Here is a 24,084-nt window from a genome sequence, read left to right on the forward strand (position 1 = left end):
GTCTCGTAGAACTCCAAATGGAGCCGGTAATGGTTTCCCCGAGGCGCAGTGTCCTGGCTAGTTTCACCAGGCACACTGCTGCGTTTCATAGGCGAAGTGTGACTGCACAAATACTGTAATGAGCTCTCCCTGGGAGCTGGGGGTCTCCTGGCACAGCTAATGGCTCCTCTGGACTGCAGCTGTATCCAGGTTACGACCTGGCCTGGCCAACAGGCCCAGGGACATGCAGGCCTAGCGACAAACTGTTCACGGTAATAGGTCGATATGTAGTCAGTAAGCTGGATTCTGAAGGATAAAAGAATATATAGTGCTGGATGAGAAGCGACACGGGGCTAAGACACTGACCAAAGATAAAAGCAGTGAAAAGATGTGGTTCGGTCATGAATGTACAAGATAAACCTTGTGACACACACAGGACTAGTGCGTGTGTGTGTGCCTGCGATTCAAAAAAAGAGAGCGAGATGTCTTCTTACTGTAGATGCTATCCACAGGGAAACATTTTCAGGTCAAAATGGTATTTTATCATTTCAAGCTCTCATCCACAAGGAAACCGTGTTCTGGGTATAGACGCACAATCGACATCAGCGACCCGTTGCCATCACGTGACCGGAGGTAAGCTTTGTGGACAAGCAAACATAAAATGAGCTTTTCACATGTCATGCGCACCGCATTCTCTCGGTTTTCTTGTCTTAATACTCCCAAAATGACGCACATATAAATTCCACTTTGTCATAAGTCCAGACGACAGATTTAGGTGCATATGTCTTTTCTTCTTCCTTAGGAAGCACATGTAGGTGTGCTTTGTGTATTATTGTTTTCACTGAGTAATATGCAACTATTTACTAATCCGCAACAGGGTGGACATGAATTTTTCCACGTTTTTTCAACCTGCCACAAAAAAAACCTCAGGAGCATTGCCGTGTGATCATCCAAAACACAGCAACACTTGCATGCATCATATGCACAAACATTTGGTCAGGCTATAAAGCATTAAGGCAATATGGACCCTTCATTAAACATACAGCCAGCAGGCAGACAGCATCATAATAAATCAAAAAATATATGATATGTGTACCAGCCTCCTGCAAAGGTTTGTGCTCAAATTCAGAGGTTCCAATGTAATTTAGTCACTGCAATAATTAGGATTGTTTGGGAAGTTGAAATGTTTTCAAACAGCGGAAGAGGAAATAGGATTTTTGAGCTCAGCCCAAGGGCCTCAAGTTGCAAATTGCAATCATCTGTGGGATAGGTTTGTGATGTATGAAGTATCACCGTATAGTCTAAATGTTTCCCGAATGACGTGCAATTGTGTTGTACTGTGAGAACCAAAACTTAGCATCATGCATTCAATGTTGCATTCAGAACTACAAAAAAAACAAATGTACATACGGAGACCTCCTGTTGTTGGCCTCTCTGGGACAGGTTGGGTTGTTATCTCGGTTTGTCACCCCTATTCAATGTGGGCCCCCCTCATGACCACACACATTAATCGGCCATGCAGGCGGCCCCCAAGTGGACTGGGTGCGAGCAGTGATTCATGGCATAAGGTTCTGTAAAAGAGCACCTAGTCCGTGCTGGGACAAGAACAGCCTAAGCTGTTAGGCAGAGGGTAAATCAAGAGTCTGGTGAGTGGACTGAACCCTGTTGAGACCATTTGGACCAAGACAGACAGACAAGCACACATGTGCGTGCCAGTGTGTGTGTGTGTGTGTATAATGTGTGCGAGTTGAAGAAGACATGGACGGGTAAGCCCCAATGAACACTAGAGCATGGCAGTTGAATCCACGCTGTTCACTTTCCTGAGACTGCTCTCTATCCTGAGGACAACCTCGCAGCAACTTTTTATAACAACCATAGCTCCAAGGCAAGTACAAAGTACTAAATGTTTAGGCGTTATCTCAAAACACTTCCCCAATCTAGCAGGGAACTGGTTTAAAGGGCACTGAAAAAAAAAGACTGTGAGAAACAAAAAAAAAACCAAGAGCTGAAAATGATAGCACTTGCTCAAATTGATGAAACCCTATTCAGGTTTTGTGACAGGCAGAGAGAGACACACAAATTCTTCCCCTCAGGCTATGAGGTGTAATTTCCCCTTCCACTGTCACAAGGGCCACATAGAAAAATTATCTGTAGCTCGGTGACTGACTGCTGCCGAAATGTGTGTGTGTGTGTGTGTGTAATATACATCTAACCCTCTATCCATCTATCTAAAATACTGCAATTCTGTTCTATTCTAACACAGTGGGATGCAGATGGATATGTTGGTCCCACAGGATGGACACACACACACGCACACACACTTACCCAAAGCACACACACATTTAAAGAGCGGACTTGTGGGTCTGACGCAAGACTCTCAGTCTCACGTGTCTCTCCCCTACGGCCGCCTGCTGTTCCTGACCTTCGAGATGTTTTTCCCTCTCTTTCTCCCTCTCCCTTTATTCCTCTCTATTTCACACTCAACACGGTGCACATCCATCCTCAACGGTGCATTCACGCACACAAACACACACATGCACCAACTTAGGAACCTATAAAATCAGTATTTTTTCTTAAATCGGTTTTCTCCAATTTGTTGTTCCCCATTTATTTAAAAAAAAAAAATTCATTCTGGGATTAAAAAAAATATTTTATACTCTTATTTTACCACCATAAAGTGTGTGATTTTTAGGTCAGTTTTGATGCAATACATCACTGGACAATTGCTTCACTAACTTTTTCAATGGGATACCTCTGCGCAAATTGCTACAAAATCATCAACAAACTGTACAGTCCATACTTCTAGTTAAGGAAGATGTAGTCACCAATGCAATTGGCTTCATTAACAAGCGGTAAAACATAGCACAGTGTTAACACACTCACACAGTCTGAGTCACACACAGCTGCACTAGCATCCACTTTCTACCACTTATCCTCATGAGGTCATGAGTAAACTGGAGCCTTTCACGGGATAGACCCTGAACTGGTCACCAACCAATCACGGGACCCCCACTAGCATGCTTTGCTAAACTAAGCCAACTTGTTTGGTCAAGAGTAGGAGACGAGTTTCTAATTTTCTTAGCCAACTTATCTGCCGTTTCAACATATTTACTCTGGGGGGGGGGGGGGGGGGGGGGGGTGTTAGTGCACAACTGAGCAGTCCACTGGGGAAATATTCTATCAGCGATTCCCTTCATACAGTCATATGACCCTATTAACTTTGCTTTTCTGTACACCTTCCAGTCACTCTTGTGTTGTCATTAAAAAAGGCACTGCAATTTCAAGCTTGGATCAGGCAGACGGGGGCTAAAGAAGCCTAGCTACTTCCACCTTGGCTTAAGTACAAATAGTCCACATGCATTAGCGCACCTAACGTATGCACACAACCTTCCTGGAGATAAAGCACCACAATCTTAAAGTGGATAGAAACAACATGCAAGAAGGAAAAAACACACACGTTGTTTATGCACCTTTCTTGTGCTTGTGATTTAAACATAGCACACTTATTAATGAATATCTGTCATAGATCCATTTCTCCTTCCACATTTTCCTCTGGTTGTCTGACTTAAGCTGCTTCTCTCCTGGTTCTCACCAACAAATGTCAGCAAATTACAAACATAGTAATCATATTTGGATGAGCTCCATCTACCTCTTTGTACTCCTGGTCTGCAGAAGGAGGCCCAGAAAACCCAATAAGGGACAGCTTCACATCACTCCCCTCCAGCAAATGATTCCCCCCAGGGGACGAGACTAATCAATACTCATCACAAATGATACAACTCGCATGTGCCAACATAATGCATCATTCACATCCAGAGATGGAGCGGCAACTTGACAGAATCAGGCTCAGTAACACGGCGAGTATTTCAATGTGCTGCACATTCAGTAAAAACCTTGTAATAAAAGACACTTGCGGGGCCCAAGGCCATCGGGTGGAAAATGCAAGTCATTGTCTGTGTGCGCAACAACAAACTGCCACCTTGGTGTGAAGTGAAGCCTGGAGGACACAGCCGCGCCCCTGACTACAGATAGCAGTCACACAGACAGGAGAGACGCGCACAGAAAGGAAGGGCAAGAGGGAGATTAACGCCGCACATAGCAGCACACATAAACAACTGCATGCAATCCGGCATCCCCGCAAGCCCCTGTAGGGCACAGTTAACAACCATTTACATTCTGCGCTGCCTCTGAGCAGATCGCAAACTAAAGGATGCTTATTAACCGCGTATGTTTCATACAAATATTCTCATTTCAATAGGGGGAAATCTAATTAATTGCTTGATTCACTGAATGAACCCCAAATTTGTAATGTAATCATAACAACCTCTTTTCAAGGGTCTCTTGTTAAATTAAATTTGAGGAGGGGAAAAAAAACATCCTCTTCACAGAATGAATTAAATCAAATGAGGTAAAACATGTATAGCTTTTTATAGCATTGACCATTTTGCATCACACATTCCACAGTGAGAATGAGAAGATACTCACTGTTTGAGGTGTCTTCAGCTCTTTGACATAACTGCTGTAACACCTGGGGAAAAAAGAAAAATGTGTTGAGTTTCAGAGAAAACACAAAGTCTGAGTCACAGGAATAAAACATCGATTCGCTTGGATTTATATCACAAAAGAAATGGATAGATTTGAATAGTTACACGGATTTTATTAGCATTAATAGAGTACACATGCATCATAACAATAAATAAAGTAAATATAGTGATGTCTGAACACCGCTGTGGCTGCACGTAAGATTCAAATGCACATACACACATGCAAACACTCTTCTTCCCTGAACCATATCTTGCAAAACCTGTTTGATCGAATTGGATCTAGACACTGGAGCTTTTAGTGTGAGGATATTTTCCCCAAACACAAGACAGTTCTTGTAGAGAACCAAGCCTTCCCAGTGTTCTCACGCCCATCTCTCATGCATTGTCTCTAAGGCCCTCCTGTGCTCTCAGCCTGAGCCTAAACTAAAGCAGCTCAACAACAGATGCCGCTACGCTGCGCATATGATACTACAACTAGCACACATACAGATTGTGCCGCTTTTATATCTTACGGCTCAGGTTCAATTTTTTTTTTTTAGAATATGAATGTGGACCGTCTGGTATAAAACTGTGCAGAAACATTTTTAGCATCAAGGCCAAACCAGTATAGTTTCCAAATACTGTGTTTGTGTGTGTGTATGTGTGAGTAACTAACAAGGTTTTGTTGACAAACATGTCCATCTGGTCAGAGGCATTCGAATTAACAGAACAGAAGCATCATCACACAATTCTAGTTCACTGGTATTTCATTTTGCCTTTCAGTTTCCCACAAAACAGCTTCTGCAGCAATTGAAGATGGTCCTAAAGATCCTATCCAGAAGAGTCAAATGTAATTATAATATGGAGAAAAATAAAACGACACGTCTGCCAATACAACTCAATATATGACTGACAAAGAAATCAGCTAGACTGTCTGTGTTGATAATAATCAAACTGCTATGCCTTCTACCTCCATTATCTGCACGCTCATACAGACAAACATATGTGCAGACAACAGACACACACACCAACACTTTGATAACTCATCGCCGCCATAATGATAACAGAGTGCCAGGTAGGTTGAATTCATCTTCTGCCTTTTCATAAAGACCTATTAGTGGATGATTAAAGGATTTCTGCTCTTCGGGGTTCAGCACAGAAAATGATTTGCCAGGTAAATCACTCTGGATAAGGAAGCCGTTGCTGTCTGCCATATTACTGAGTGAAAATCAAGCTGCTCATCTATTTTGTGTGCAGTCTTTACCGGTTGGCATCAATATAGCAAACATCGCGTTTTTGATTCAATTCCAAATGCCATGTTCAAGTAAGGAACATAGGCCAAAGTAACTAAGTAATTCAACCCCGAAAAGTGTATTACCGTCACTGAATTGCTATTTTGTCACATAAAGTTAATAATGCAAAAGTAAATTCCAATGTAATTTTTTCATTACACTTTTTTTTTTACTTTATACACTTATATAATTTACCATAGATTGTGTTTTTGGGTCAGTGAATAAACTGAAACGCAAAAATCCTTGCATTTATTGTTATAATACATCATTGGTCAGACAGTATTTCAGAAACGAATGTAGCTTCTCTAGCTTTTTTTGCTACAAAATCTTCAACACAAGATCATATTCATGCTTGTGGTTAAAGAAGACGTAGTTGCAGATGTAATAATGTTGTAGTAGCTTTATTCGTGGGACCTTTTTTTTTTAACACCCTGATTTTATTAACAAAATTACAAAGTATGTGCGCCGCACTTATTTTGAAGGCCAGATTTTCAAGGGTGATGTGTTTGATGTGCGTAGTAATGTGAGGTGCCTCTTGTAGCCATGGCTCTATTTCACACACAACTTGCATGAAGTCAGCGGCCAACCTAAAACACGTGTTGTGACTGTTAAAGGGATAGTTTGGATTTTTTTTGACAAGAATTTGTATAACACAACAACAACAACAGCGATTCACTCCCCACTTTGTGTCCTGAGCAGAGTTCTGGTCGGATTTTGGTGCTGAGGAACGTAGTTCCAGCTAGTTGCTAGGGACAGTTAAGAGTTTGGCTTCTCAAAACAATATGTGTTCAAAAGCGTAATACATTTGCATCACAAAAATGCCTAGTAGAAAAAAAAATCAGACCTCACAAATCGTTCGGCGCTATTTTCTCTGCCTTCGCTCCCGTCTGCCACATTTGCCTCACCGATTTCACAAGTGATGACAGCATTCCTTTTAGCACAAAGCCAAAGGGATATCTTTATGAACCGGAATACGCGGATGCCAAACTTCATCAGGTGACGACAACAACAAGGACGTGCTGCTATAACTGAGTGGTCTGCGGGGGAAATATATTGTAATGTTCTTTCTCTTCACCAATACAGCATTTCATTCACCAAGGTCAATTTCCACAATATTCCGCGTTTAACGGTGGATTCAGTTTTTATTTGCCAATTGTGTTAAAACAAAAAACATACGGCCGTAATTAAGTTGACTACTAATTTTATAAACATTGACAATAATTCACATTAATGCCCGAGTATACCAAAACTCCCTCTTGTTGGGGGTTACGCTTGGTTTATTGCACATTATAACCTCAAACTGATTCAAATTCAATGACCAAATGGCATGTAAACTTGTTAGATTAAAGCCCAAGCCCTTGTTGAGAACATTACAAGTGCAATCATGATCGGAAAAGTAATGATGCAGCAATGACATCATGTGAGATTTTGACTAAGCCAATCCAATTACAGTGGCCTGATGTCATCCCTTTGCTGCAAACAATCCCTATCATATTTGCATTGTACATCAAAATAACTACGATACGCTGTTGCACATTCACCGGCGTTAATGGTCTTGTTCTTTTTTTGGCATTTCAGCTTGGCAGCTGTATCATTTTCAGATTTCAGGGGAGAATTATCTTTTTCTACCTCATTAATACACTAGCCATTTCATTTCTAAATAATATATTAAAATCTGAAATCACAACAGTGTTTACCATGATCTAATTGGACAATTATATCATGGTATGATATAATTGGACAATTATATTATGCATAATTGAATATGGCTCTGATTCACAATGTTATCACAGAAGTAAATGATTCACCTTTTCATTAACCGAGGGGAATAATAATGTCATCATTGTTTCTGAAAGTAAGACGATACTGTAGCATGCCATAGCAAAACAGCGAACAATCCAAATGTCATTATTATAATAGTCATTACTTTGTCTCATGACTACATTTAATAATTTGCAAGTTAAAAGCCAAACCTGAAAGGTTGCTTGAGCCCTCTTTATAAATAAAATCACTGTTGGTATTCAAGTGAGGAAAACAACACATAAGAGATTGGCCTAAAATTCCTGGCTTTTGAATATTTGATGCAGTAGACACTGGTGAGGTGTTGTGTCTCTTGCTGTTCCCCGTGGGAGCAAGCCAGTGAAACTTGGCCGCAGACATTTTCCTGAAGCCCCCAGAACAAAACTGGCAAGTCTTGACAGTCTGTCCACCACACAGTCGTCACACAATCAGTTGCAGGAAACCAATCCCTAAATAGCAGTGATTCATCTCTTCATCACACACAATGCCAGTGCACAGTGCACAAAGAAGCTCTCTCTTCCTCCCTTGCACGCCCTCTCTCTCTCTCTCTCTCTCTGTGTGTCTTACCCTATCTGCCTCAACCCCTTCCCCCCAGTGTGGTCTCTCATGCTGCTTAGAAATAAGTGCTTCTCCTGGCTTTCTTTGCCTTGTGATTTACTGGCAGTGTTTAACTGGAGGGCAGCATCTTTTATCGTTACATGATCTGCGGCTGAAAGCTGACAAAATGGAATCTGTGTGCTAGTACTTTTTGTATGTGAGAAAATGTGTGTTCGGGGCAAAGTAGTGAGCTGGTGGAGCAATAAAAGAAGCGGTGTGGGAAACGTTTGTCTACATGCTAGTCAAATCCTCCCAGCCTCCTCGTGTCTGCCTTTCCAATATGTGTGCCTTTTTCATTCCACTAAATGGTTTCTTCCTTGACTAGATGGAGCAAGTGCTGTCTCAGGGGAGCCGACGCACGGAGCAAAGCGCTTTGGGACAAGCAAAAAGCTCTGAACAATCCTGCAATCCATTTGAGGGAGATAGAATGTATAAGAAATGCCAAGCTTGACTGTTTGCGTGTGTGTGTGTTCTTGGCTGTGTACACATGCATGTTTTTTGTGCTGCCGTCATCACTCATCTCTTTTCATGGCAAAGAGCCCATTGCTGAATTTTGCTCCCCCGTACGAGAGACAAATCTCATTCATATGCACTCAAGCTGTCCTGCTTTGGTGACTGTCCACAGTTCATTTGGACCGATGGCAGCAGTGCAGTTTGAGCAGATCGACAGGCTAGCAGCGCAAAAGGCCTGCACATCGGGATCAGTGTATCGTTACAGCTTTTATGATCCATCAGCACGACAAGTGAAGGTCAGAGTAGCCATGACCAACACAGCTGTCACATCTACTCCCTCCCAAACACTCTGCCGGCTAAATGCTCTTCCAAAACACTCAGGCCAAACAAACATGCTCCACAAGAAGCATTTTGCCCCATGGCCCAATCACCTCAATGCATATGGAGTTATATATGTTTTCATCATTATCATCGGCCTTTCATAATAGCATTTTAATTAACCTATGTTGCTGAAAGAGTAAAGGTTGCAGTGGCACTTTAAAAAGATGTGGATCCACTTTGATTTCAGTATGTGTGTGTGTGTGTGTGTGTGTATAGCTTCTATTAAATGGATCTACTGTCTCCTTGATCAAGGGAGTCAATAAAGGGCCAGTCCTGTCAAACCCTCAGGGTTAAGTGCACATGCACATCTGTGACTGTGCGTGTGTGTTGGACAGATTCTAAAGTACTCTGACAGGTGAGTGATTGAGTGCTTTCATTTCCCTCCAGCTACAAGAAGACTCTCTTCACTCATAAACACAGCGTCATTGCGCACACACACACTTGCACACATACACACTCGGGTGGATGGAAGAAGACGGCAATAGTGTGAGAGCTGTTGTTTCCTAAAGGATGCTGCTGCTGCCTGCATGCTTAAATTAGCTCTAAATGTTTGGATTACACACGGGAGCTCTCGCAGAGGATTAAGCAACCATCGCCTGGAGTTTGGGGGATGTGTCAATGTTTCCATGTGCATGCAACACACGCACATTAAAACCCAATATATATTATGAAGACTCTTGTTAAGATTGTAGACAGATTTAATCCATCTAAATTAGAAAATGTTAAGATTCTGAGAGATGCTCTAAGATTTGTAAGTAGAAACAACCCAAACCAGAGGGACACATTGGGTGTTCACATTCCACTTTTTGAGAGCACAACCCAAGCTTCAGTTGGTGGGGGGAGGATAAGATATGTGACCAGACGCAAAGACAGAGAGAGAAAGGAGGAGAAGGGGAATGAAGGAGGTCAGCACCCCCAGTCTCAGATAAAGGCCTCTCCCTCCCTTCTTCCACCTCAGCTTTCCAAGCCCCTGCCAGGATCGAGACGCGTCTCACGTTACAGCTGTCTCTCAGTGTCATCGTTCAGAAGGCGAGAGCACAAGCGAGGGAAAGATGGGGGGGGGGGGAGGGACAATGCCACAAGCACCAGTCAGGCTGAGGCAAGCTGGAGAAAAACAGCAGCAATAGCAGGTTGAGCTGGATGAGGAAACCTGTGTGGTTTGTCTGCCTGGTGGTGTTTTTTAATGATAACGTTAACGCATCAATGTTTCCTGCAAAGTCGGGCTGTCATTAACAATATATTGTGCTTTGACCTTTTCAAGATAAATGTTGAATGTTGACGTGGGAATAATATCCATCATGTCCTCCTCATCACCTGAGACGCACTGAACACAAAATATTCCCAAATAATAAAAAAGTGGAAGTAATTTTTTTACACTGGTGTTGAGCACGCTGAGAGCAGTCTAAGAGAAACAGATTGTACTCAAAGGTGGAGATGGCAGTGACTGATGTACTCAGCTTATCACTACATGCAATGGGGCTTCTGTGGATTAGACATAGTTGAGTCACTTCTCTTAACATGAGTCCCCTTTTGTAACCTTAAAACGCTAAAAACAGCAGCTTGTCCCAGGTCCAGTAATGACTAATCCAGTGACTGCTAGCAGTTCAGCCTGTGCTGCTAACAAGGTAGGGCTGTGCAGGTCAGTACTGAGTTAAGTCTGATTCAGACTGACAGCCTCTTTCTTTTCAGGGCTTGTTTTTGAAAGAAATAACACTTTGCCATGGATTTCACATATGAAGGATGCTGCATATGCAGGTTTATAATCAGAGAGTGTAGCGTTTGCACGGTCGTACGTAGAGTGAGATGTGTGCACGAGTGCCGTTTACATAAAACATGGCTCAGTACAAATACACATCAAGCTATTGCGCGGCTCCAAACTGCTTTCCTGTTTGTTTTTTTTCCTCTACCCTTGTCATTTCTCATGGCATTGTGTGGGAGTTAAATATTTAACATTCTGGCTCAGCCTGGAGCAGGCTTTGCCAGCACAGCTAAAATAAAAAGCCTTTGTGGCAGCAGTGACCACATTTTAAATGCTGAAGACGATCAATAAATGGGGGCTGTCAAGGCGAAATTGCATGAATTTGTGTATCTGTGCTGGTGTGTATCCCATCCAAGAGTACGTGTCTGTGTGTGTGTCTTCTTCGGATCCACTGCTTCCCTGTCAACTAGAAGCCATTCCCTAGTATCATCAAGAACCCCTCTGACCCGGAAGGCACCCCAACAGAGAAACCAATATCATTCCCATTACAACATCCAAAAACCTCTTCCCATTTCTTTTCCACTCCCAGCACCATTTTCCCAACACACAGTGCGTGGGAATGCTAGAGAAAAGTGTAAATACAAGCTCCATGCTGTATATGGAGAAGGTTGAGCTATTGTAAATATCAAACCAAATAGCAGGTTTTCAGACCTCGCTGCCAAATTTATAATCAAGTTCTGTTGGAACACAATGATAGATATCTTAACACGAGAAGGCTTTCTTCAATATCTAACAGAAGACACAGATTCATAATGTCGTTCTGTCTTTCCTGACACTTTTTTCATAAAAAGCACATTAAATGCTTTCTGCTTACAAAAAGCAACACTGTTTGATTTCTTGTGTTGTGACTTTCCCCACTAATGTAGAAAACAAAACAGCCTTAAAAGTAGAAAAAAAGACCTTTGGAGACTTCATTAAAAGAAAGTAGCCATGTATTTCACCAGGCATCTGCTATATAGAATGGTGGAGGTCAACCTTTTTACATTCCTAGCGGAAAAACAGGCATCCGAATGAGGCAGAGTGTTCACAAACAACCTTGACTTTCATCAAGGAAATTCTCACATTGAATGATAAATAGAGGCCCAGGGGAGCCAAGAAGCAGCTTATCGCCATTCCCTCCCAAATGTGGCTGTCTTCTGTCTTCTGAAAGTCAACATGGGGTGACCCATTTGTACTTTACACTGCTTATTGTTTGGTCATTAAGCCACCATGCGTAATCCACACATTATGCAAAGAAAACAAAAACGAGGGTTGATTTGTGCGGACTTAATGAGCAGTTGAATTTGTTCACTTGTTTCTACAACAGCAAACACGTCCCCGGCTTCATTAACTTACATTTTTTGGAGACTTTCTAAACTGCGCTAAAGCCAAAGCTCACATTTAAATTATGGCTGTCACCGTGCATGCACTCTTACAGTTATTTGTGCAGCACGATGCTTATCAGGACTCGCAGTGGACCAAAATAGCAAGGCAACGTAATGTTAACTGGATCATCTGAAGCGAACCAACTTTCCAACAGAGAGGACATTAACCTGTGAGGTCATATACACACATCAATAAGTAAGCTGCCTGCATGGGCCTGTAAAACAGCTCAAAACCCGTTTGAAACCAACCCACAGTTATATAAATAGGTAAACTGGATATGTAAGAATAGGCATTAATTTAGTACCCAGAACCTTTTCAAGCTTTTGCCAAAATGTATCGTCCTCTCCCAGGGCTATTAGCCTTTCCAGGATTAACATCTTGTACGAAAACATCTATTAGGGTGTCCAAGATTAAGTAATTATTGTTTTCCGGGTGTATACATTCATATATTCATACAAATGGCCGATATATAGTAAAATATGATCGAGAATGATTACTTCTTGAATGGTTTACTTAACACTGAGCACGCCTCGGCATCATCTCAACATTTCACAGCTCTGCGTCAGCACTAACATGCAGAGATTTGACAGGGCTCCCAGATGGTCATTATCATCAATAGATTGTTTGTGGCTCCAATTAAATCGTTGCCCAAACATAAAATCCGGCTAAGACAGCCACAAAAGATTTAGGTTACGGGGTAACAGCAGACTGATTCTTGGGCACACAGATTATATACGCTAGTAAAATTGTGTCACATAGAACGTTACTGAAATATTTATGTCAACACAAATGTTCACATTTCAAATCAGAATGGCTTCAAAGCGAGGTTTGAAACTGATTCGAGACATGCTACTATTCTTTATGTGTCTCCACTATGATGCTGCACTTATTCTGAGCTCATTTTCTTGAGATGATGTGAATGAGATCAAATTTACTTCAACCATCACCGCTTTTGTCTGTTTATAACATCGTGGCAAACACTTTGGAAATTGTAATTAAAAAAATGCATCACTCTATGTGCTTAGAATGTAACTCAATACAAAAACAATTTGATTTTGAGACTAAAACCAATAATAACTATTGATTGCATGTTGCTAGAACACTTGCTACATCGCTGTGAGAACATCACTCCCCCTCTTGATCATATTTTCTCTTCTTTCTGTCATGCTTTACTATGGCCTATTCCAGGTTTTGACTTATTTACACACATATTGACCACAAATAGTTTGAAACCAATTTCAAATATAATAAATAATGTTTCACTATGCTTTATTTTGATAAGCATGCACCAGAATCGCCTGTCTGCCTTGCTGGCACTTGACATATGTGACCAGATAAGTGACACATCTTGGTGTTTTTCGCTTTGTTTCTTATTATGAGAATGAACAATAGCCCGTAAAACGTGTAGTCAATTGACGACAGCTTGTCACATGGTAAGCCTATCTATGTCAGCGTGTGTGACCATTCATGTTTCAATCTCATTCCACTTTCCATTTTTGTTTACATGCCATGGCTGGCAGCATCCAGCGAGCTTGTTTTTGTCGGAAAAGCTACAAGCTACAATCATCTTAACTTACTTTTTTAAAGTACACAAAAAACAAAAAGGGAGCACACTTGTGAGTACATTTTTCAACCCTTTCATTCACAATTTGCTTCTAAAGTGTCAAATTTTCCACGTATCTATATAAATCTACAAGTCTCAGCAACTCTGGCATTTATGCTTGATGACTGCGGATGAGAGAGTGCTGCTGCACTCCCTGACTTAGAGCTATCAGATGGACACTGGAGCGTTGCAGGAAAGATGACTGCTCTCTGCGAGTGCTGTCCCACTCATGGACTAAAAATACTTTCTTTTCGTTTGTATGCATCGTACCTCTGCTCCGAATTCCCGGGTGGTGCGCATTGAAATAGAAAGTGAGACAGTGTTTCTATCGTCATGCATTTACTCATCAACAAGCATTCACGAGAGGCTGGCGGCTGGAGCGCCACCTCCACAAGCCTGGTGTGTGTGCACCGCTTTGGAATACTGCAGCCAGCCTCCGTCTGAACACAGCATGGACACACTCATTTGTTAACACTCTTCACTTCCTATGACATATGTAAACCAGGGATGTCGAAATTGTGGGCCGCAGGCCATTTGTGGACCGCATTTTGTATGGTTTGTATATTTGTGGACTGCAGTCCCATGGAAATGTTGGCCTTATGATGGCACATTGTTTATATGTACGAGTGGCCATGTTTCTGTGTATGTTGTTTTGAGTTTAATAATAAAATCGTGTTATCTGACAAATTTCACATTGCAATGTTCTCTGTTCATATTCTCATAGTTTAAAAAAGTTAATAAATAAGTCATACAAAAATTCTATTCTATCATGCAAGAAAATTGAATATAGTGGCACGATGCAGCGGCAGCAGTCTACCCTCCCATGCAGCCCACCACCACAGCTTCAAAAAAAATCCTAGCGGAGACCCTGGTCCTATTATTAGTCAATCAATACTGTGTTGAAAGGACAAGTCATATGTTTTCTTCTGGTTACATTGACAAGACATAGATTCCATTATTTAACACATTGCACGTACTCATATACTTGTGGCATGTCCGTGAGAGTGAAAAGAAGTTCTCCTCACATTCCCTGTGGAAGTGGTACATTTCTGGCTTCTTTCTTTGTCCTTCTTCCCCTCCTCTACATTGGAGAATAGCTAGTTAACTCTGTAGCTTGCTACATGCAGGGATCAGCGGCCATCCCTTATGTCCTGCAGTGATCCCGCAGCCTGTGCATTAGTGTTGCGCTTTGTGGGTGTCAACAAATAGGAGTGTAAAAGGTCATAAGCAGGTTTTCTATGTTCTCACTACAAAAATGTTCTGCTTATTAACTAATTCACTGTCAAAGACGTCTAGCGATGTCTTGATTTTTTTCGCTACAGATCAAAGTCTTATGCATCATATGTGTACATTTCAGACTTGTAGGTAATGTATTTCTGTCCACAGCAGGGGGCAACAGTTATATTTTGCTCCCACTGGCAGCAACAGCTTGGATATTAAGAATACAAAAGTTGCTGAATTGCACACTGACAAAGGCAAATGGCTACAAACCCAGCAGAGACTAAAGTACAGGCCCCTAACACTGGCACAGAGTTTGTTTGGCTGTGGATCTGTCGTGTTCACGAGGCATGGGGTGACATTGGTGACACTGTAGTTGTTCGTCGATAAATAGTTTGCGCACGGCAAACACACATAAATAGATTTTGTGTTATGTTCTAAATCTGTGATTAAATGTAGTTATTTTGCCAGCAAAAATGTTTTTGTTGTTTCATAGAAGTACTGATTAGCATCCTGTCCGCTCATTGGTCGATTAATTAACTCCTGCCAATTGGTCCTCATCTGGGGGACAGTGGTGAAAATCTTCTGGGAATACTCCGCAAGCATGTGCACGATGACGCACACAAACTTTCACACACACAAATTTTGCGAGTCGCTTGGCTGGACAGTGACAACGTGATAATCACCTTATCGTACAGGTTCCATTGACAATGAATGGAGTAGATGTGACGTTGCCTCTTGTTAGTGATGGAATTTGAGCTACATCCTAGCAGAACACTACAGCACAAATCCTATGGGCAGGATTTTTCTGCTAATGGCACCGAAAGGGAAAAGGGAGTTCAGAACAATCAAGGAGAGATTTGATCTCATTAAAAATGTCAAACACAGACATCAATTTGTCACCATAATTGAACAAGAAAACAAATGCCTATCCCTACTTTGACACCGCCCCCCTGAAAAAGATAACCCATATTTAAATTGAGTACACACATAGCTTTGTGTGCATATAGGATTCAATCCTCCAAAAGCTGTCCAAGTTCTGTCAGATTCAGCACCCCAAGACACAGAGCCTGTGAACCTAATTTCACCTAATCAGCTTAGTCAATGGCAACCATTTACTATGACTTTGGTAGACATGCAAATAGGGCTTAACTATGTCTATCCCTAATTCCTCAATGTTCATGTCGAGCCTAAGTCCTCCTTTATCGCTTCAAAAACAACAGTTCCAATTTCTGAGAATGACAACCACATAGAGTATAAAACTACCGCTCAGAGTTGGGTTTTTTATTTTTGCAGTTTGCCCAGCAAGAAGAGACATCTCTGATTTGAGTGTGCTTGAGGTACCACTGTGTGCTTTCATTTTAAACCAGCATGGCAAACAAACCCTGACAGATTTGTTACCCTTTTTCACTTTGGCTCCTACCCAGTCTGTAAATTATGGAAAAAACACAATACATAAGTTCATCGCTACTTGTTTGTATGTTCGGCTGCAGCACATTCCCACTAATCAGAACAAAAGTGACATGAACGAGCGACAGTTTTTAAAGCCGGGAGAGACGCTGTTGTTTCAATTCAGTGATACCACTAATGGCTTCTTAGCGGCTCCATGAAATCAAGCAGCTGTCATGTCGATGCATCAGCAGCGTGAGGAGGGAGCGCCATCCCCATAAGGACAGGGGCGCTGCGCCTTCATGTTTGGCTAAACATCTGCTTCTCTGCTCTCCAGCTTTGCAGCAATAAACGGCCAAACAAAAGAGGTGGGAGGTGAAATGATCACATTTTCCATTTCAAAGCATTTACGTGTTTGGTTTTCCTTTCCTGTCCCTTTGGACATAAGATGTTAGCTCAAGTTTTAGCTCTACTGACTCAAATGTGTGCAACATGGAATAAATAAGATGAGTGCTTTGACTTCAAATGTTTCCTAAACACCCTATTTGTCTTAAGTATATGCAACAGACAAGAGACACTGTATAGTCAGTCAGTCAGTCAATCTACTTTTATGTAAACAAGCTTATATTAATTGAACAGGAGGTCTGTTCATTTGAAATTAATTAATGCTATTTGGCAACGCTATCCAGTTTTCAGATTTGGCAGTGACAATTATTTCTTTAATAGGATTCTTAGTCATTAACCCCCCCCCCCCCCCCATTTATTCATAGATAACAAAGCACTACTGGTTTAACTTGAAATCACATTTTGCAGCCCAAGAATGGAATAAAAAAACACATATGAAACTGTGGTTCTGATTTCTTTTGTATCCACCTGCCTTTCCCAAACAACGTAATACATCCAACGTATCACTTTGTACTCGCCCTTTGCAACGTCTTGTCCACTAACGGCTAACTACATTTCCTCCCAAACGTCACAGACAACCCAAGTCTCCACCTTAATGTCTTCTATGAAACCACGCACTTTTCCGTTATTCCCCCCCCAAGCATGTTTAAAACTTTGTTCAAACTTATGAACACAACGTGGAAACGTCCCCCCGTATGTGAAATGTTTGCTAGCAATGTGAGTTTGGAGGCTATTAAAGTGTGGAGGGGACGGATTAAAGACAGCCAAGATGGCGAATGGCTTGTTGTTTTGGAAGGGGCAGGGGGAAAAATGGAGGATATTGTAATATACACAAAGGGATACATCTCCACGACACTGCTAGCTTGACTGCTCGGTCTCGGTTTCAGGAAGCGACCGCAAAGTGGCAGCTCCCTGGCAAGGCTGTGACCGGCGAAGCAACGCGGCACAAACTATGGAGGCGATGTTGGGGTAGAAACAACAAAACATTGGACTTAATCGGAACCGATTGTGCTTGGTTGTGTATTTGTGGCTAATTGTTTAGTGGTAGTGCCGAGGGACCGTTCAAGTTGATGGCTTTCAACGAGCAGAGGCGGTACATGGACCAACGGCTCTGAGATGTCCCCTTGAAAAAGCGTTACAACATCCAAAAGCTTCTCAACAAGCGATTATACTGTTAACTCAAACCGAGCACACACAACACAAAAGTTGAATTTGTCCATTTCACATAATACATATGCTGCTGTTTAAAATACAACAGCGTATTGAGGGCGCCGTGAGCAGGGACACACAAAGACGAAATCTATCCACTATCAAGTCACCGCTTACAACAAAAACACTTCATTTTGTTTTGAAAAGGAAATCAAACCTAACCGATGTGAACTCGTGTGTCGCTTTGGACAACATAGATTTACATGAAAGCCACATAACAAGTACTGTAAAGACATTAAAGCGGCGAAACAAGCAGCGATACATTCAATGTGATGGCAGTAAAAAAAGAAAAAAGAAACACGGCGACGGTGCAATAGGGAAAACACTTACCTTGTTTTTAGTTTCGACACTTTACTTATTTCCACAAACGTTCTTTTAACACTCCTGTTTGGTCGTCTTCTCGCTTCTTTTCCCTCTGCTAGGTCGCTTTTGCTTATGAAAGAGGTCGATGACGAATGATAAAGAAGGGAATTGGGCAGTAATTGAGTCTCGGTGTGTGTGCGTGTGTGTTAGTTACTAACAGCAGATTGAAGGAGACTCTTCTCAAGGTTTATTCAGCTCCACTTCAAGGAGCCGACCTGACGTCAGCTCTCTACTGCCACACAAAGAAAACTTATTATTTGTGCAGCGGCCCTGGTAACCAACAATGCAGTCACTGACCGTTATCACTTTGAAATGCGACATTAAAGATATTGCATCTACGTAGTAGCCCCCAAAAAACATTTCGACTCCCTTGATGACATTAAATCTCTCAAATCCGCGTGGATTTCATAAAGTCATTTTTGAAACAGAATGTCCGTATTTTGTTTTGAATCGAAAAGTTATATTTCTTTTTAGCTTAATTAATGTAATTACATGATGGCGTTATTGATAACATCAAACAAGTTAGGTTGTGGTTTGTGCTGTCATTTCTCCATGTCCAAATATCAGCTAATATATAAGTAAGGTGAATTTAATGGACAGTATCTGTCACAAAAAAGTACACATTACATTTATGTAGTCATTTCTCCATTCTGAAAGGTATGAGATTATATTTTTCAGGTAAATTTACTCCAGACATATTTACCTAAAGCTGTGTATTTCATCTATAAAGTCGCCTCCCCTGCAGGAAAAGTATGTAATAATATTTTTGTGCATTTCTCCCACAATCTATCATTGCATGTTTTGTGCATGCAGTCTCTTCTAGGATTATATATAAGTGTATCTCAATAAATTACAATACAATGCAGAAGTTGATTGATTCTGACCAATGAAATCACCCAGAAGTGTTATTAGTTTATTTGTTAATTGCTGTGTATTTCATCTATAAAGTCACCTCCCTTGCAGGAAAAGTATGAAATAATATTTATTTTTATGCATTTCTCCCACAATCTGTCACTGAAACTGCATGTTTTGTGCATGCAGTCTCTTCTAGGATTATATATAAGTGTATCTCAATAAATTGCAATACAATGCAGAAGTTGATTGATTCTGACCAATTAAATAATCCAGAAGTGTTATTAGTTTATTTGTTAATTGCACTATAAATCAGAAGTACTAATACTTACCTTTTTATCATTAAAAAAAAAAATTAAGAGACTGACTTTAGCTGTGATTGGCTGGTGACCAGTCCAGGGTGTACCCCGCCTCTCGCCCCAAAGTCAGCTGGGATAAGCGGTATAGAAAAGAGATGGATGGAGAAATATTCTGGAAATATTTCACCCTGTAGTGACTTTATAGGATATAAGAGCTTCACTTGTACTGAAAGGAACCAATCAAATATATTGTAGTTTATTGAGATTTCTCTACAAGTGCAGTTACTTCAACAATCTTTCACTGGCAGTACTGTCTGTGATAAGTACTTTAAGTGCACCTCTCCCACAATCCATCACCAGAACTGCATAACTCCACAATAAAAGTTGTATTATAAGTTAGTCATTTGCACGTTGCACATATCCATGCAGGATACAATAAACAATGTGCACGTGTGCTTTTCACTAGCTGACCAAATGATGAGCTTTGAGAGGGGGTGATATGTGATCAAACAAATACAAATCAGTTGCACACAGGCGCTACATGAGAAGGCATTTGTCAGAACAAAAACAGAACCAGGACAGATCTTTCTCTGCGTAGGATCAATACATTGCCTGGCAAAGACAGCCATCTGTGCCTAATTGTATTCTTTACCTCCTCTTCTGAACACACAATAAGCAACAGGCTGAGCACAGGCCCTCTGACCCAGACTGGGTTTCCAGACGGGGGAAGATTATTTCATTCAACTGGAAAACAACAAGGGGGTGGGGTAATGGGGGATTTTTTTTTTTTTTTTTTTTTTTTGCAGATGGAGTGGGCAACTGCTCCTAAGTGCTCCACCCTGGTGAGGATGAGTTAGAGTGAGGCAGAGCCAACTGGTGCATCTCTCTATGTCACATCACTGCTGGGCTGCATCTATTTTTAACAGGTAATACACATGATTAACAAACTACTCACTGTTACTTTATAGACGCCCCATAAATCAACTACAATTATTGTTAGTAGCTCACACAGTGTTGGTTTACAGGCACATTCGCGTTAACAAGTCATAAACATTTAAAATCATCATTAATGTGTATGTCATAGTGTGTCCCCTTTTAACTTTTTACCAGAATATTATATTTTTATGTATAAATGAAAAGGTCGTGGGTTAATCATGATTATTTGACTTGCGAGAATGGCCACACAACTCCATGTTGAGCATGCGGCGGATAGTTAAAACCATTTTATACGCATCCTCTCCATGTTCTAAGGTCATTGATTTCCCTCTCTGCCTCTTTTTCCATTACCTGTTGAGATGGGGGTGGCTGCTCTTCTTCAAACAACATCCTGCCTATCTGCCTCTGTAGCCTCTGGCCCCCTGCCGTGTTTCTCCATCTCCTCTTGTCGCAGTGCTGACAGGCCGTGAGAAATGACAGTGTTTGTCATACAGTAACAGCAAGAAGCGAGGATTTTTAATTGCGCTGGAGAATCTTCATTATAGAGAGCGCGTGGGGGCGGGAAGAGAGGAGTGGGCTGCATGGGATGGCATTGGAGGAGTGTGTGCCTTTTTGGGGGGCGCTGGTGGGGGCACTTCTAAGCATCCGTGATTAGGAGACGTACGAGCAGCAAGGAAGGGTGGGCCCTCTTTGCATGCACACTGAGAATGGCTGCCGTACCTCGGTCATTTGTAACATAATAAGTGCCAGCACAATGACTGCAATGCGAGAAAACGCACCACAGGGAAGAGAAAGGGGGGAAGGGAGGCCGCATGTCTGTCGAAAAGAGACTTTTTATTTTGGTCTTGATTAGAAAGTATAATGAGCCACTGAAGAAACAAGAAAAAAAAATCTCTCCTGAGACTGATGGAAAACAAATTAATCTGGTGATTTGGATTTAATTATTATTTTTCTATTAGTCCACCTTGCAAAGACAGGGACAGCCATCAGAAGCGGGGAGCTGTGCTTGCATTTATTGATTTTTGCACAGACACATTGAGGGGAATACAGATGAATCTGCCCTCCTCCCCACACAATCCTGAATGTGGGATGATGCCATTAACCCAACAAGCTTCCAACAACTCCAAAATGCAACACAAATTGATTTTAGAATGGAGTTCACATAAGAAAAGTGGCCTAGGGATGCCTTTTTATACAGCTGAATTACACCTCACGTATTGTTGCGTCTTACAGTACATAATAACAATTAAACAGGCAATAAATTAAATTAAGACAATGTTCTGCCGTGTTAAGCATCATTGTAGCGCTAACATCTTACAGCGGTACAGTAGATTAGTTTAATTTGATCTTTTGTTTTGCCTTAATATTAGAACCACATTGCAAGTATTCACCCCATGCTGTGTTCTTTCTTTCTTTGCAGCATCCTTTCAATAACAACTAGTCTTGAACACAATGCTCGGTGAGATGTAATGATTTGCAAAGTCAATGATTTGAACTGCCGGCGTGATTAAAGCACGGGGGACCAATTTGCGACTGCTATATGTAATTTCGGTGTGCCTCAAGTAACACTCATACTCTCTCACTGACATGAAATTTTGCAATTATGCTACATGAACACTCTTATTGATTAGAGTGCAAGCATTGATCGCCGAGGAAGGTTTGCAATTGATGTGATGCCTTTGAGTGTGCAGAGCCAATTGCAAATCTTCCTGAAGCTTTGCCTAAATTGCCATATGGAAATCAACGTGACAGTGAAAAAGTACATTCATTCTTTACCTTTTAAGCCCCAGGGACATGTCAGGGAAGCACGCAAATGTTATAGCCTTGTGCTTCGGTGCCAACATGCAGACACATTGTTCCTTTCTTTTAAATGCTCTCCAAATAAATTAGATAGAAAAGTAATGGAAGAGATCTCACATATGTTTTCGCTGCAAGGTTGACTAATAAACCCCTACACAGTCCAAAACGAGATCAGTCTGAGGGTGTTTATTGTGGTGAATGTAACTACACAGAGCCCCTCCGCGTGATGTAATACACAGCAGGGAGAAATCATCATAATAGCAGAGTAGTGGAGTGACTCATTTGTTGATGAGGTGTATTCACAGTGTCATTCCGTGATGAGATGCGTTCACATGTTGTCAGTGTGTGACCGATAGCGCGGGAGGAAAAAAAAAGACACAAGCGAGAATGCATTAGTGCGGTGCTTTGCTGGGAACGAGGAGTCATTTATGCCAGGAAAAGTACAGAAACAAGTCCGGAGCCCTTCAGTGATGCATCTCTCCACAAAAGCATGAGCTCACAAACAAATGTCACAAGCCGGGCCAAATAACCTTGAATGAAACAAAAACACATCCATACTCATGTCATTGTGGCACCCGTCAAAAACAAATATCATAGGATTCTGCTACACTAAGTGTTGTGCTTTCACTCATACAATCATGTCAATTTCCGCTTTGCAGTTAAATACACTTAGCTGTGCACTTTTTTTTATAATTGAATCAATGGAAAATAAAGCTAAGTGGCGTTTCCTAGCATGAGAGGAAAAAAAAAAAAGATTCAGACACAAAATGACTTTCATTCATTGCCTGAACGGTTCATCTTGTTCTGCATTTGTGACACCTGCAGCTGAGGGGATTTCATTTGTTACGGCTGATGTGAAACTAAGTGTGAGTCTGTCAATGACATACAATGGAAAGTACTTGATAACACCGATGTTGTTCACACCTCATGTTAACTTTCTTGGGTTGACAATAAAAAATGGGCATTTGACCCATTTCACGTGGTTGGTATGTAAGCTGTATTTTGTGTTCAGTTGTGTTGTCATTGGCTAATATTGCAGAAAATAAGAAATCACTGCTGAATAAAAGACACTAAGAGCCTCTGTGTTGCTTAAATTCATATCAACCAGCGGCCCAGGGAGGGGGTGTTCTCACCTAAAACAACAACTACTGTCAAACCACATCAGGTAGTTAAGAGACAGACATTTAGACCAGGGGTCTCAAACTCAATTTACCTGGGGGCCACCGGAGCTAGGTTCTGGGTAAAGCCGGGCCGCATCAGGTTTTCAAAAAAAACCCAAAACGCATTTATTAAAAACTGGGAAAAAAATCAATAAAAAAACTATCTACAATGCTTTTGCTTCTGCTATACCCTACACCTTTTCAGTACTTTGGTTCCGGTTTTCCATACCAAAATATCTGATAAAACATTCCACTGTTCTCAAATATCTTAATTTTTATTTTTCTATACACAAAATAAGATTAAAAAAAATAAACAAATTAAGAATAAAGACAATAAATCAATCAATCAGTAATAAATAAGTAAAATAGTAATAAAAGAGCAAATAAGAAAAACGTAAGAAACCAGAAATTATTTTTTTCAGATTCAAATGTACAGTATTACTAGTTATTTAACCTTTAACATGAACATTAATGAAACTTAATAATTTTACCCAATTAGCAAGTTAGCATCGTACTCAGTTCCATTTGGGAGCAGCGTCGTAACTTTAACAACATGTTTGATGAGATGCTTTATCTTGACGTGTATTTTCCCTTTTATTCCAAATCATTTCCTGCATTTATTTGTACCCAGCGTCATGAGCCTTTAGCTTCATTGCTAATCCAAAGCAAAACAGGACGGGGTAACAGGGTAGGGTAACAGT

At 41.1% G+C, this 24,084-nt stretch overlaps 1 protein-coding gene across 13 annotated transcripts in view; it reads right to left on the reverse strand.

Annotated features, from left to right (window-relative positions):
• The window catches only part of baz2ba (bromodomain adjacent to zinc finger domain, 2Ba), a 67,461-nt gene extending 48,885 nt beyond the window's left edge, over positions 1-18,576 (reverse strand). For 7 of the 13 annotated variants that reach the window (XM_058088881.1, XM_058088880.1, XM_058088879.1 and 4 more), the window contains exons 1-2: positions 18,304-18,576; positions 4,465-4,507 (exon numbers count right to left, since the gene is read on the reverse strand). The gene's annotated coding sequence lies outside the window, so the exon portion shown is untranslated. The remainder of the gene's footprint in view (positions 1-4,464; positions 4,508-18,303) is intronic. The other 6 variants (XM_058088887.1, XM_058088884.1, XM_058088886.1 and 3 more) reach the window with 1 other exon arrangement.
• Between the last annotated feature and the right edge of the window lie 5,508 nt (positions 18,577-24,084).

This window comes from Doryrhamphus excisus, chromosome 12 (assembly GCF_030265055.1).
Source record: "Doryrhamphus excisus isolate RoL2022-K1 chromosome 12, RoL_Dexc_1.0, whole genome shotgun sequence".
In the NCBI taxonomy this organism is placed as follows: Eukaryota; Metazoa; Chordata; class Actinopteri; order Syngnathiformes; family Syngnathidae; genus Doryrhamphus; species Doryrhamphus excisus.